The 13,515-nt window shown below is 41.6% G+C and overlaps 1 protein-coding gene across 8 annotated transcripts in view; it reads right to left on the bottom strand.

The window, feature by feature from the left end:
* The window catches only part of Asap1 (ArfGAP with SH3 domain, ankyrin repeat and PH domain 1), a 299,267-nt gene that overhangs the window by 98,248 nt on the left and 187,504 nt on the right, over nt 1-13,515 (bottom strand). The gene's annotated exons all lie outside the window — the stretch shown is intronic.

Below are 13,515 nucleotides of genomic sequence, written 5' to 3' on the forward strand. Positions count from 1 at the left end.
CCCACGTAAGTATGTCTACTTGTCAGCCTGTCCACTTGTCTATCTACTCTTTACTGAAGAGAGAGGAGCCACACATTGTGCAGGCAGGCAGGCAGGCAGGCAGGCAGGCAGGCAGGCAGGCAGGCAGGCAGGCAGGAGCAGCCCACTCTTCTTGCTCTGAGTGCAGTTTCTTTCTATACTGACAGCAGATGCACGGCAAGGCTATATGACATGAGGACAGTCAATGCTGTGCGATGGCAGAGTGGAGGGACTGCATCCTACCGCCAGCAGGTGAGGATGGAGTGAGCCAACACACAGGTTCAGGGCCAGGTTACAGACACTAGTGAGTGCTGAAAATCCACTTATTTTTAAAATGCCAGTTATGAATCCAGAAATGAGGGGTAGGGAGCAAGGAACAGAAGTCCTGTATTTTGGCTCTGTCTTCTCCCAGAGCATCCCTGTTGCTCACACTTTGGGTTTCCCAGCAGCTCTGTCATGCCTGCCCTCTTTGCTAAACTTTACATCAGAGGAAGGTTTTCCAGTATAAACCACCAGAGGGCGTAGGATTCCTGTCAAGGCAATTCTGTCTTCTGTAACAGATACAGTTCAGTTTAGCAAGCAGGCTACATTGCCAGATCTAAAATGTCTATGAGAATCCACAATCATGGTTTTGGAAAGTAGGGCAAAAAGATCACTTAGAGTTTGTTTATGTATTTTTAAAATAAATCCATCCATCCATCCATCCATCCATCCATCCATCCATCCATCCACTTACCTACCTACCTGCCTACCATTCTATACTCTCCCTTCCCTCCTTCCCTTCCAGTCAGCCCCCTCCCTCTCTCCACCATCCACTCATCTGTTTCTCTCAACAAAAGGTCAGGTCTCCCATTACTATCAAGGTTCCCTGGCATATTAAATTGCAGTAAGACTAGGTGTACCTTCTCTTACTAAGGCTCCACTTAGAATTTATTATTGTGGTCCTCAAAATTAAAAAGGTTGAAAACGTCTTAGGAGTGACAGGAGAAAATAAAGATCCATAGAACTCAGCCCTCTGCCATAGACACTAAACTGGAGATACTTTGCTTTTAGCTCTCAATTTTATTCTGGGAGTATAAGCCCCCAGTACCCTATGCCCCAAGGCTCTTAAGAGGTAAGTGTGGTTTATTTGGTGAGGTTGGGCCCTTGCTAATTAAGCCAGCATCAACCCTTCCACTGGTAACCATGTTGGCACTAACTTTACTCAAAGGACTACCCATCCCCCACCACTTGTGTGCTTCTCACTTCATTTGTTTATTGTCCATCTCCCCAGTGTACAGGAGCTGCGTGCCCATGCTTATGTTCCCAAGCCTAAACAGTGTGCTGTGCTGAACTGCGGCTCCAGCAGGTCCTGCAGAAGGTCTGACATACAGCACTGGCTGTCCGAGGTTCCCCTCCTACAGGGTTGTTCATAGGGACGGAAACAACGAGCCCAACAATGGGCGCTGGCTTGGGAAATTATAGCACTTATAAAAAATTTCCTTATTTATGTGATATATGGAGGAATAAAAAGTACTTACAGAGGATAAGATTTACTTTTAAAAAGATGGGAAAAGGTTGTATGTGTATATTATTTCTAGAGAAACACAGTAATTTGCTGGTGTCAGTGCTCTGAAGGACACAGGGATAGATGAGATGCAGGAGGAAGGAGGTTTTTTCTTCCATTGTTGTTGTTATTATTATTATTACTTAAAGGGCTGGAGAGAGAGTTCAATTGGTAAATGCTAACCTTGTGAGCATGAGGTCCTAAGTTAGAGGCCAGAACCCATGTCAAAAAGGGCAGATCTATCTGGTGACCCACACTTGTAACTCTAGTGCTGGGAATAGGGACAGGAGACTTCCCTGGAGCTCTGTGACCACCAGCTGGGCCTACTTGGTAAGCCCTCTGCTAATGAGATCATTCTAGCCTCAAGATACAAGACAGTGCTTAAGAACAACTGCTAAGGTTGCACACAGGTATGCACATGCAAACATGTACACATTTTCACATACATATTTAAACATCCTTTAAAAATAAGCAATGGACTGTTTGCTCAAATATGAAAAACACAGATTAAAAACACATTTTAACTTCCATTCCTAAATGATACTTAACATCAATGTCTCAACCCCTTGTGAATGAAGCAATAATGGAAGCTTGCTGCTACCTTGACACAGAGGTTGCATCACAGACCACCAAGGGAATTATGAAATCTGTGGTTAATGCAAAAGGTGAAGGTTCTTCTGAAGAACAAGCCTCTCCAAAATCTATGCTCTAACCACACTGAGTAACCAATGTCATCACTGTGGTTAAGCACTGGGTTGAGGCTCTGCACTGATGGAAAACCCCAAGAATTAAGAATTTCTTTGTGGTCATCTACACACGTATTCTTGGAGAATAATAAGAAACCAAACAGACAATACATTATAAATTTATAAATCTGGATTTTCCCCAGTGGTTAAGCTTAGGAAAAGGTCACAGGAAAAAAAATACTAAAATTTACCAACTCTATTCAGCTCCCTTCCCAGGAAAAAGTTCCTTCCCTTGGTGACAGGCAACTAAACTACCTGAGTGGCACCAGGAAGACAACAGAGAAGAACTGAAACACAAACTGTTTCTCTCTTGGAAATCTCAATGAAGAGAACATTTGTTCCTCCAGATATCTCTGTGACAGGTGAATTATAAGATTTTAGTCCTAGGATTCCAGAGTCTTCCAGTATTTTCGTTCTCTTAATATTTCAGAAATCTTGACAACCCAAGCAAGTTCTGTCAAAGTTCTGAAGTGTTGTCCCCACTGGCAATTTCAGTATAGCCAACACAGAAGCCCAGGACTATGGGAGCAGACTTCCTGCTGTTACCATCATTAGCCTTTAAGGGATGTTTTAGGAAAAGTGTACCATGGATCATTCTGATGGCACTTTACTAAAATGGTATTGATTATTCTGCATCAATTTCCCCAACATTCAAACTATTTCCCTTTCTATAGTAACCAAATCCAATTAGTGTAAATGCTTTCACATTATTTAAGTCCACAAGAAGCAGAAGTTCTGCTCTGAGGCAGGAGGCTTGCCAATTAGGTCAGTGTGAGCTACACAGCAAGACTCATTCTCAAAGATAAACACTATCTACAGAAAAACCAAAACTATTTCTATTTCCATCGTATTAAGCAAACAGTATGTTAAACACCATTTCAGGGATGATGCTTGCTTACATTATGTGTTTCTAACAAATAGCTGTTCCTTATGGGGCTGTCCTCTGCCAGTCCCTATGTCACACCCTTCCTGGAATCTGGAAGAAGTTAGATAAGGAGGCTGAAAGCTATCCTTTCATAGTGCACTGGGCATTTCTTAAACATATAATTGTAATTAATAAGCGCTTCTATAAAAAAAATAAACTTATTCCTCACAAACTGCTCTGATGATGCATCATACAAATAACCCGTCACGGTCCTTCCTGAAGAAAAACAACTCTTGCTCTGTGCGGAAACAAATATATTCTGTTTTGACTTTTTACCCCTTCATTAAGGCACCCTCTTGCCTGTCTACTGATGCATTTACCTCCTCCTTCTCAGAGGGTAAGCTTCTGAGGGGAGAGGCTCTTGGGATGAGCACAGCAGTGTACAGGAGCATCACAGGCCACAGTGCCGAACCTGGACTCACAGCTGTGCTCTGGGAGCCTTGGAGTGCTGCCCCCCAGAGAAGGCCAGAAGTTTCTCCTTTCCCCAGTCCAGCTCTGCCAATGGGCCCTCCCACACGCACACAGGGCTCTGTTAATTAACGAGGACATGGTTTGCTTGCATTCCTCATTTCTAGCTAATTCTGACAGGCTCTCTCCACTGCTCCTTAGTTCTCTCTCCTCTGCAGAAAGAAACAATTTCTTTCAAAGCAAAGCTAATGCGAATCTGCTGACTTGCTCAACACTTTGGAAAATCCAATTAAAATAATGAGCCAGCTCCTGCAGTGAAATCGGCGTTTCCCTGGTATAACTTAGGTTTTCTGTCTAGAGTATTAACTCCTTCACACCCTAGGCAGTAACCGAATGTCTTAAAGCTATTTGAAATGGGTACCTGGAGATCATCATGTTAAGTGAAATAAGCCAGCACTGCAAAGACAAATTCTGTGTGTTTCCTTTCATACATTAAATCTAGATTTAAGCCGGGCGGTGGTGGCGCACGCCTTTAATCCCAGCACTTAGGAGGCAGAGGCAGGCGGATTTCTGAGTTCGAGGCCAGCCTGGTCTACAGAGTGAGTGCCAGGACAGCCAGGGCTACACAGAAAAACCCTGTCTCGAAAAAACCAAAGAAAAAAAAATTAAAAAAAAAAAATCTAGATTTAAATTTCCTCTTTAAAAGGGACCATTTGGGGAGAGAAATGGGAACAATGAAGAAGGGAAACTGGATGAGGTGGTAGGGGGATGCAAAGAAAACACATGATACACATACACATACACACACACACACATGAATGAAAATGTCACAGTAATATCCATCATTCTATTATGCTAACTACTTTAAAAGAAAACACAATGGAAAAAGAAACTTTAAAGAGTTTATCACTAGACTGCTTTCTAGAATGTTATAACACAGAGGAAAAAAAATCACAGATACATGTGACCATCACTATTATGAGTGACTGTTTAACCTCTCTGGTGCCCCAGTATTTCCTCCAACTAGCCAGTGCCAGTGCAAATGGTCTGGGGAGAGGAGAATAACAGAGGGTACCAACGAGGCACCCCTGGAACTCGATCATGTTACTAAGCTTACTGATTATTCAAGTGCGACTGCTAATTCTGTCAGCCTGACTGGGTTAGAAAACACACAGATTAGTAAGGCACATCTTTTCTTATGTCCATGCACAAGTCTCCAGATACAAATGAATCATGAAGGCTATGACTATGACTGGATCAATCCCTTGAAGAATGCACAGGTGATGCTATTACTGGGAGGTGGTGAAATGCAGGTGATGGGGCCTGAAGGAGGATGCAGTCACTTGGGTACTACATCTTGCCCTGGTCCCTTAGTGCATTCCTTTTTCTGCTTCCTGTCTAAAATGCCTTCCTGCCAATGACGACCTGGATCTTTGTGTTTTCAGCTCAGCCAATGGTAAAATTAATAGATTCAGCTTCCAAGCTGTTTCCTTTCCTGTAAACAGTAACTGTGCGTTACCGTGAGTCCGTGGAGTTGGCTGCTTGAGAACAGCACCACAGAGCTTTTACATAGTACCTTGTTGAAGCATTAAATATGAAACAAGTGTGGCTTTGAAGTCATCAAATTATTTATGAAATTATTTTATATCCCAAATGTTTCAGAATGTTTCCCAAAATGTTTCAGAAACTAAAAGTATACAATATAGATGCAAAGGACCACTGTCATCAGCTATTACTGACACATTAAATTAAGGTTGTTCTTTAAATTTTTCTTTGTTGCACAGGCAGCAACGGGAAACAGGGAGTGTTTGTTCATGGTCTGAGGCTACTCTTACCTCCAGAAGAAAGTCAATGCTACTTTATCTGCCTGGGATTTTAAGAGTTTTTCTCAGTTTCCAGGGTACCCCAAACTTACCTTCTCACATTTAGCTGAGTGTGTTCTTGGGCAAGTCACCCCCACTTACCCTTTTAGAGGCCTGGTCTCCTCACTGCTGAGGTGCAAATGATAAAACCAAGTTCCTGTACCCGTGAGGGATTTATGTGAGATGCACTCAGTGGACTGAAATGTATGTAGAACGCTAGGTAGGAGATGGGCTCAATTAAGTAGAACTAGGTTTACTTTCTTAGATATTTAAGACACATTTGGAAGGCTAAACAGTAATGGAAGAGAAAAGGGTAATGAGGGAATTAGGGATCTAAAATACTGCTTGCAAGTATTGCGCCACATGCTCTCCATGGTAAACACTACGGTCTGGCTTTTCTGTTCATTCTTCAAGGCTATTTCTTAAAATAATATCGAATCCCATTATGCTATGTTGCATCTAGACAGCACAGCCTAAATTATACCTTTGATTAAAATGATAGAGGATACTGTGCTTAGCCTTTGCTATCTAAAGTTACTGAGGTCGAGAGAACTCTCTAAAATTGGTCTTAAGTCTCACTAGATTAATGAGGGTACAAGCTCAGAGAGGTTAAGTAAACTTGACAAATGCCAAAGCATGAATGAAACAGATGGCCAGGTTATTAAAGGCAATTTGCTTTACTCCAAAGGCCATTCTCATTTCCTCTGTCTTGCTATACTCATTTAAAGTGACAATCGGGGCACATCACTTTCCTGTTTAAAACCCATTCCTGCTTCCTGCTAGCCAGAGTCAAGTTCAAACCCCCAAGTTTAGGCCTGGCCCTGGCAACCTTTTCCCTTGTGGCTATCCCTAGATCAGCACCAGCTGCCCTGGACAGGAAAAGGCTTTTATGAGTCTGGTCCTGGGTGTAGGAGCACTCACAACATGAGCAACCTTTCACCACTTTATGTGTGCTACACACTCATTCTTCTCCGGCCCTCCTTTTTCCTTCCCAAATCCCCGTGCTTCAGCTCCCCAAGTAACTGAGACTCAGTTATATCAGCAAATGGTTGATCAGTAACACAAGTTACAAATCGAATCAGTATATAAAATAAAAATAAAAATAAAAATAAAAAACCAGTATGATAGCAGGTTTGAAGGAAAAAGCTGTAGCTTTCACATGGCAGTAGGGGATTCCAGAACGCAGGTGCAAGTGGTTCTGACTGTGTCCTGGACCACTCTTCTCAGTGCTACCTGAAAACATATCAGAGATGGACTCCCAAATCCAACTGACCAGAGCTTCCAACAGCCCAAGTCTTAGTAAGCTCTTCAAGTGAATTAAGGTAAGAGAGCCACTTTCTGAGTCTTAGAGCTGTCCAAAGTAGAAAATCCAAATTCCTGTTGACAAGGGAATACCTCGAGCCAGAGAGAAAATCACCTTGTCTATGGTCTCAAGTACAACTGCCATGGAGAAGGAGGTCAAAAGCTGCTCTAGAGAATTCTGGAAAACTCAAGGCCCATCATATGCTGATGGCATCTGAGAAGACTGGATTCAAGTGGGATTCCAATTTTCCTGGAAACATTACACAAAGGAAAGAGCAGTGTGGGAATTAAAAGGTATGGAAATCCTTAACTTAAGATCATGTAAACAGTAGGTATGTTTTAACATCTCCTTACAGGGAAAATAAAGCACTGTTTCCTCTTACCCCACCAGAGAACAACTACACCAGAAAGAGAAATGGAGCTCTAATATTTAAGACAAACAAGGAAGCAAAAGAACACAGCCTATACACTTGGGTCTTGATTTGACAAAGGCAGCCTGGCCTTAGTAGTTGGAATGATAATCAGTTCTTGACCAACTTTTAGACTTTAAAATTTATTTCTATGCATGTCATTTAAAATCTACCATGTGTGAATTACAACAAAACCATTCTGTGACATCAGTTTACATTTTCCTTGCCTTCTATGATGTCTCTATCATGTTTTACAACATGTCCTATTCAGGTTTTACAACAGCTGACTCTGGGAAGACCATAGCACAACTTAAGATACCTGTATGCTGGCATGCTTGGGCTTAGTGTGTGTCAGGAGGAACAGTGATGCCTCTGCAGAACAGAGTGGACTGCTGCCAGTGGCTTCCTTCTTGGGCTATATCTCCATGTTCTAAAACATTTCATTTGACCTTCATGGAAATGTTCAGAATTCAAAAATCTACCTAAAGGGTAATTGTGTGGTATGTTCTTGGTGGATACAGCTCAGGGCATCCATGCACATGAGGAATCTTAGATTACAAATCTGGGATATCAGCTGCTTCCAAGAAATCAAATAATGTCTCCCCTACTGATGTAAACACAAAGGCAGGGGGCTTTATAAAATTCTGTCTCTATGTCCATCTTTCTCTTCCCCCATGAAATTAAGGAAGTCTTTAGAATGAGCTATCAAAATGTTTCATGCAAGCATTCTCAAACAGAAAGGGACAACCATGACTACCACAGAGCCTGGCATACAATGGGCACCTGCTAAAAGTTGCTGAGTCAAGGGACATTTTAGAAAGTCTCTATTTTTAATATTTACTTTTAATTTACATTTTGGATTCACTGTAATATGCAATATAAACTACTGTTGAATGCTATCTAAGGGAAATGGTCTCTACCAGCTTTTAAAAACATACTCTCAACAGAACCCTCTAAGCCATTTGTAGTCAGGACAAGGATCCCACTAGCATGAAGACATGGCACCCCTGTAGTGTGGATGGGTGGGAGAGAAAATGAGTGCCCTGCCTCTGGTGATCAGGCCTGTGAAGCAGCAGAGCAGAGGTCTGAACTCAGTGTGTAGAGATGGGCATCCATCTCTAAAGCTACAGCGTTTCTGCCAACCTTCAGGCGTCTCCACTTTCACTGTCTTAGTACACACAGTGTGAGCAGTGTGTCAATGGGCAGTCTACTCACTTCTAGAGGCAGAGGTACTGAGTCGCTACCTGAAGACTGGATTAGAAAGGCAAGTCTTCATGTGTAATCATGAAGGACCAAAGGAGAAAAAGGGCACAGTGTCAAACAAAAAGAGTGTAAGAAGCAACTGGCTGGAAAACAAACATGCATTATATATTAAATGTAATCAGAAATGAACTTAAGAAGGGCAGAAGCAGAATGAAATTAAGAATAAACACAGCTAAAGAAATGGCTCACCTGAACTAACAACATTTTAAGTTAGCATTTAGATTGGCACTTCTCAAAGGGGTTCAACGGGAAGTCCGTGTTTCTTACATGAGAAAGTCGGTGATCAAAGAAGTTTGGAAGCATCAACCTGGTTAAGATTCTTTGTTCTCATGTGCCTAATCATTTAGCACACAAATGTGTGCTGCAAGTCTCCTTGAGTAATATTAACGCTTCTTAGAAAGAGCTCTCACCAGAGAACAAGGCATGGGGCTAAGGTTTCCATCTTACTCAGTCTGATATTTCTATCACTAGGCAGGGGCAAACGGATACATTGAGTAAAGTTGGATACGCAGACAGATACGCTGAGTAAAGTTGGGCAGGGTATGGTATGCACAGCCCAAAGTACCAATCCTGAACACACAAGTGGAGCCTCAAACAGCCATGCTCCTCTTGGTAATCTGTGCCTAGTGTTGCCGACATCCGTCCACAGGAAGGGGCCCTGACTTGACTGTATTATCTCCCAGCAGTCAAGTGTGGAAGTGGGCACCAGCCTTATCTGAGGCAATTACAGAGACAACATTCCCCACCAGGAATCCAAAATAAGACTTAACCTGAAGCAGTTAGGGAGAATGAGAAAATCTAGGGAAGAGGACATTCCTGAGATGAAAAATGGCCAAGAAAGGGAAGGCAAAGGGCCAAAGGGGTGACTGTAGGCCAGAGCTTCATGGAATTCTCTGAGCCAAGGGAAACATCTGCATTTCCTTTTCACAATGCACCTATAACATCTGGGGGAGGAAAAAGAACTCTGGAGACTTCTGGGATAAAGAGTGTGCAGACAAAAAGTTAATTATCTTAGTGTCAGTCTTATCTTGTAACATCTGTGTTCTGCTTTAATTGTTCATTTAAATCAACAGAACTTTTAAAATTAATGGTAGATCTATGCCGGCAAGAGCGTATGCATGTGTTTTTGGAGCCACTGTAGAGTGCTGTAGAGGAGACTCTAGGTTTGAAGGGCTCTTACAACTACCTGAAGTGTGATTCCATTTCCCTGCAGTTACCAAGGTTGATCTAGCAAGTCAGTGATGCAGAAACAACAGAAGGCAATGCTCATCAAACATTGATTATCTGGTCCTCTGAAGCTAAGATAGAAGCTAAGAACACCTGGAGACTTGTGAAAAGGTGTGAGCCTACCTGGTATCTTTCTCCTCCATACCAAACCTTGTGAGGAGCAGCCATGTGCCTTACTCTCTGATTTCTTCCTATGTGAACCAGACTCCTTCAGATGCCACGTGACAAGCCATGTGACAGGAGGAGGAATTTAAGGTTTCCTACACTCACGACTGTGGCAGATACTCACTAACCTGGACTAATACAACATGGACTGTGCTTAAGTCAGTGCCTAGCACACTGTAAATATAAACTAGTGTTACTATTTAGGTAAGCAAAAGTTTCCATAAAAATAATAGCAATGTTGCTGGCTTCATGGCTCTGAGGATGAGACTAGGTTAATAAATCAATTATTTAATTAAATTAAAGACAGCCTCTCTTACATTGCCCAGAGTGGCTAGTATTGAATAGCTGATACTGCAGGCAAACAAAACAAAACAACAACCAAAAAAAGTCCCCCCCCCAAAAAAAAAAAAACCAAAAAGGCATACTGATAAGCAAGTGTCACAGTGTCATTTTTAATGTGATTCTGGACAAATCTCTATCAAGTGACCAGGTTCTTTCCTTCTTCCTTCTTCTTAACATGGACCCAAAACTTTAAAGCATGCCTCTCCTGGTTCCAAGTGCTGTTCTGTCAGTATAAGAATCAGTTCACAATGATACAGCGCATACTCTTGATGAATGTGTTACCTGCCACATGCAAATGTTACAGGCTGGAAATTCAGTCCTACTTAAAAATCACTATCTGAATTTCTATTTAATTTACAATTCAGCCTGGATTACATGTGACTTCAGTATACTGCACATATTTATTGCATGGTAACTATATACTGATGAGAGAAAATTCCAAGTCATTAGTTATGGTATGGCTACAACTAGCACTTTCCCATTTTATTTACAAGTTACAGACAGTTTAAGCTTCCAGAACACAAGAAAAAACTCTAAAACCTTCTGAAATAAATATATGATCTCCATTTTTGTTGACACCCATGATCCCATGATAGACTGTATTTCACTGTAGGTTGCTCTGACTTGGAGTAGAACTCATCATGGTGTTTGATTTACTTCATTCCACAGGAGCGTTCAATGTTTCACTGCAAAGGGAACAGCTTGCTGGCATTATAGAATACATGGCACGTACACTGTTTCCTATCTAAGATACAAACCAGAATCCTAAGGAATCCTAAGATCATCTAACTGTAAGGATTTTGGACACAACATAAGACAAACACACAGACACAGACAGACAGACAGACAGACAGACACACACACACACACACTTAGATATGTAAGCAATCAGTATCTATGTCTAAATGTATTAAAAGAAATATTACATTAAAATGTCAGACACTAAAATTGTGTAATAATCCTTATTTTTTAATTCTTTCCATATCCCTGTTTTATTGTAAACACATGTAACTTTCATTAAAAAAAAAAAAAAAAAAAAAAGAAAGAAACACCCAAATCCTTTCCCTCTTGCTCAACCACCCACACCCATGAGAAAAAACCTTACTTAACAGAATGTCCCATAACGCTAACTGGTCATGAGTCATCATGTCATACTAGCATGGAAGGGGAGCCTCAGTGTCTCCACCTCTAGAGAAAGAACTAGAGGCAACTATGGAATGCTGAAATAGCCTCCCCAGGAATGAGTGCTTAATTGGTTATCCAATTACCAAGGGGCAGGACACACATCTGTAAGCGTAGAATAGAGGCTATGAGTTTGAGAGGGAACAAGGGGTCCAGTACATTGGGGGGGGGGGGGTGTTGTCTAGGACACAGGGGAGGGCTTTGAAGGGAGAAATGAGAAGGGAAAAATTATGTAATTATATTTTAATTTAAAGGAAAAAAAGACGAGATCTTTAAAAATGCACTAGAGTTCAGGGTACCAGCATTTATCACTGGGCATAACTATTCTTTCTACACTTTTTAACATTTCAAAAAAAATTCTCAAAAATAATGTGATAAAAATCTAGATCCAACATGTGTGTTTTCAGATATTTTCATCTGGAGGAAAAGAAACCTAAAAACAAAAAACAAAATAAAACAAAAAGCAATCCTTAACCCAAACCACAACCTTCTGCAGTCAGAAACTGTAAACAGGAAGTGCTCTGCCACTGCGGAACTGTCTGCTCTGTGCCAGTAGCTCTGCAGCAGTAACTGCCCTCAATTGCCAAAGGACAAGCTGCAGGGCTGTGGAAAGGGTAGTGCTGAGAAGGGACCAGGGCACCAAGAGTCCTGCCTGGACTAGACGGCCTCTGGGCACAGCTCACTACTGTCAAATAAGGTTTGTGTACAGCCTGTAAGCCGGCTGAGGCATAAACTAGGAGGCCATGGCATTTAATGGCGTCCTCGTAACCACAGAGAATCTCTTCCCCAGAGCAATTTAAGTTTGGGAATGTGAAGCTGTCTGTTGATGCTTCATGTCCTTCGCTAGGATCACATGACCAGCCAGTACTGTTCAACAGGCAACCATTTTATTATTGCTTTCTTTTCAATGGTTAAAAACATGAACTTAATCTTGATACTGTATATTTAATCAAATGAGCAACGAAACTACAAGCAGCTAAATTTAGGAGCAGTCTACTTTTATCTATTTTTATCTATTATAAAAAGTACATTGTAAAAGGATTCTCACTAATACACTGAATCTCAAATGGGCACAGTAGGAGGGGTGGAAGGTACCCCACACCATCACACAAGAACCACATGATACATAGGTGCTTTACACAACTCCTGAAAATCCTACAACACAAACTGTATTTTTGCACTGATAGGTCCCTCCTACTCACCATGGTATTTGTACAGACCCTCAATCCATGCAATCCATGCACTGAGAGTGACATGGCTCATATGATCATTAGTCTCATTTTATAAAAGTGAAGAAAAGAAACCAAAGACGTAGGTATCTTTCCAGGCCACATGGGGAAGCAGCTGCTGGTAACCTTTCTTTCCTAAGCCTCTTTAGGTCAAAGCTTAAGCTCTTATATCCTGTCACAGACATGGTAAAGGGAACAAACCTACCATGTCCAGTTTCTCTAGTTCCTCACCACTGAGAGGCAGCATTTCCTAGACATAAGAAACCTAACATACCAACTTCTGGAAGCACAGATTAGATCCCCCCATCTTCTCAGAATGACAAGCACATAACTGATGTTAGAAAAGAAAATTCATGAGACCACACAGCAGCCTCCTCCGGGCACAATGGGGGGGGGGGGCAGTGAACTTTGGTCCTGTATATTTCTTTACAATGACATTTTGACATAGTGATGTTTTATTGAATATTTCTCCTTCTTCATACAGACTACAATTTGATGCCCAGACTTTGATATATATTTCAAAAAATTAAAAATTTGAAAACACGGTAGAGAGAGGATCCTGTTTACTCTTCAACCAACTTTCCTGGTAGCAACAACAGCTTACATGTAATTTTATTAAAATCTAGAAACTGACACTATGACAGGTGACTAGGCTACAGGCTTTATTTAAATCTCATCAATTCTGGCATATGCTTTTCAGTCTCTGTAAGAAGTCCAGTGCTTGATTTGGGACCACAGAAAAGATGCCTCTCTGCCCTGTGTTTGGTTAGCAAGACACTCAGAGGCAGCAATACCTGTTGATCAAATGGACCTACAGACAACCCCAGCTTGCAGACCTGGAAACTATCCATCTGATGCTGATTTCCCAAGAGTTAGGGAATATTTCCAAC

Source organism: Arvicanthis niloticus, chromosome 13 (genome assembly GCF_011762505.2).
Source record: "Arvicanthis niloticus isolate mArvNil1 chromosome 13, mArvNil1.pat.X, whole genome shotgun sequence".
Lineage (NCBI taxonomy): Eukaryota > Metazoa > Chordata > Mammalia > Rodentia > Muridae > Arvicanthis > Arvicanthis niloticus.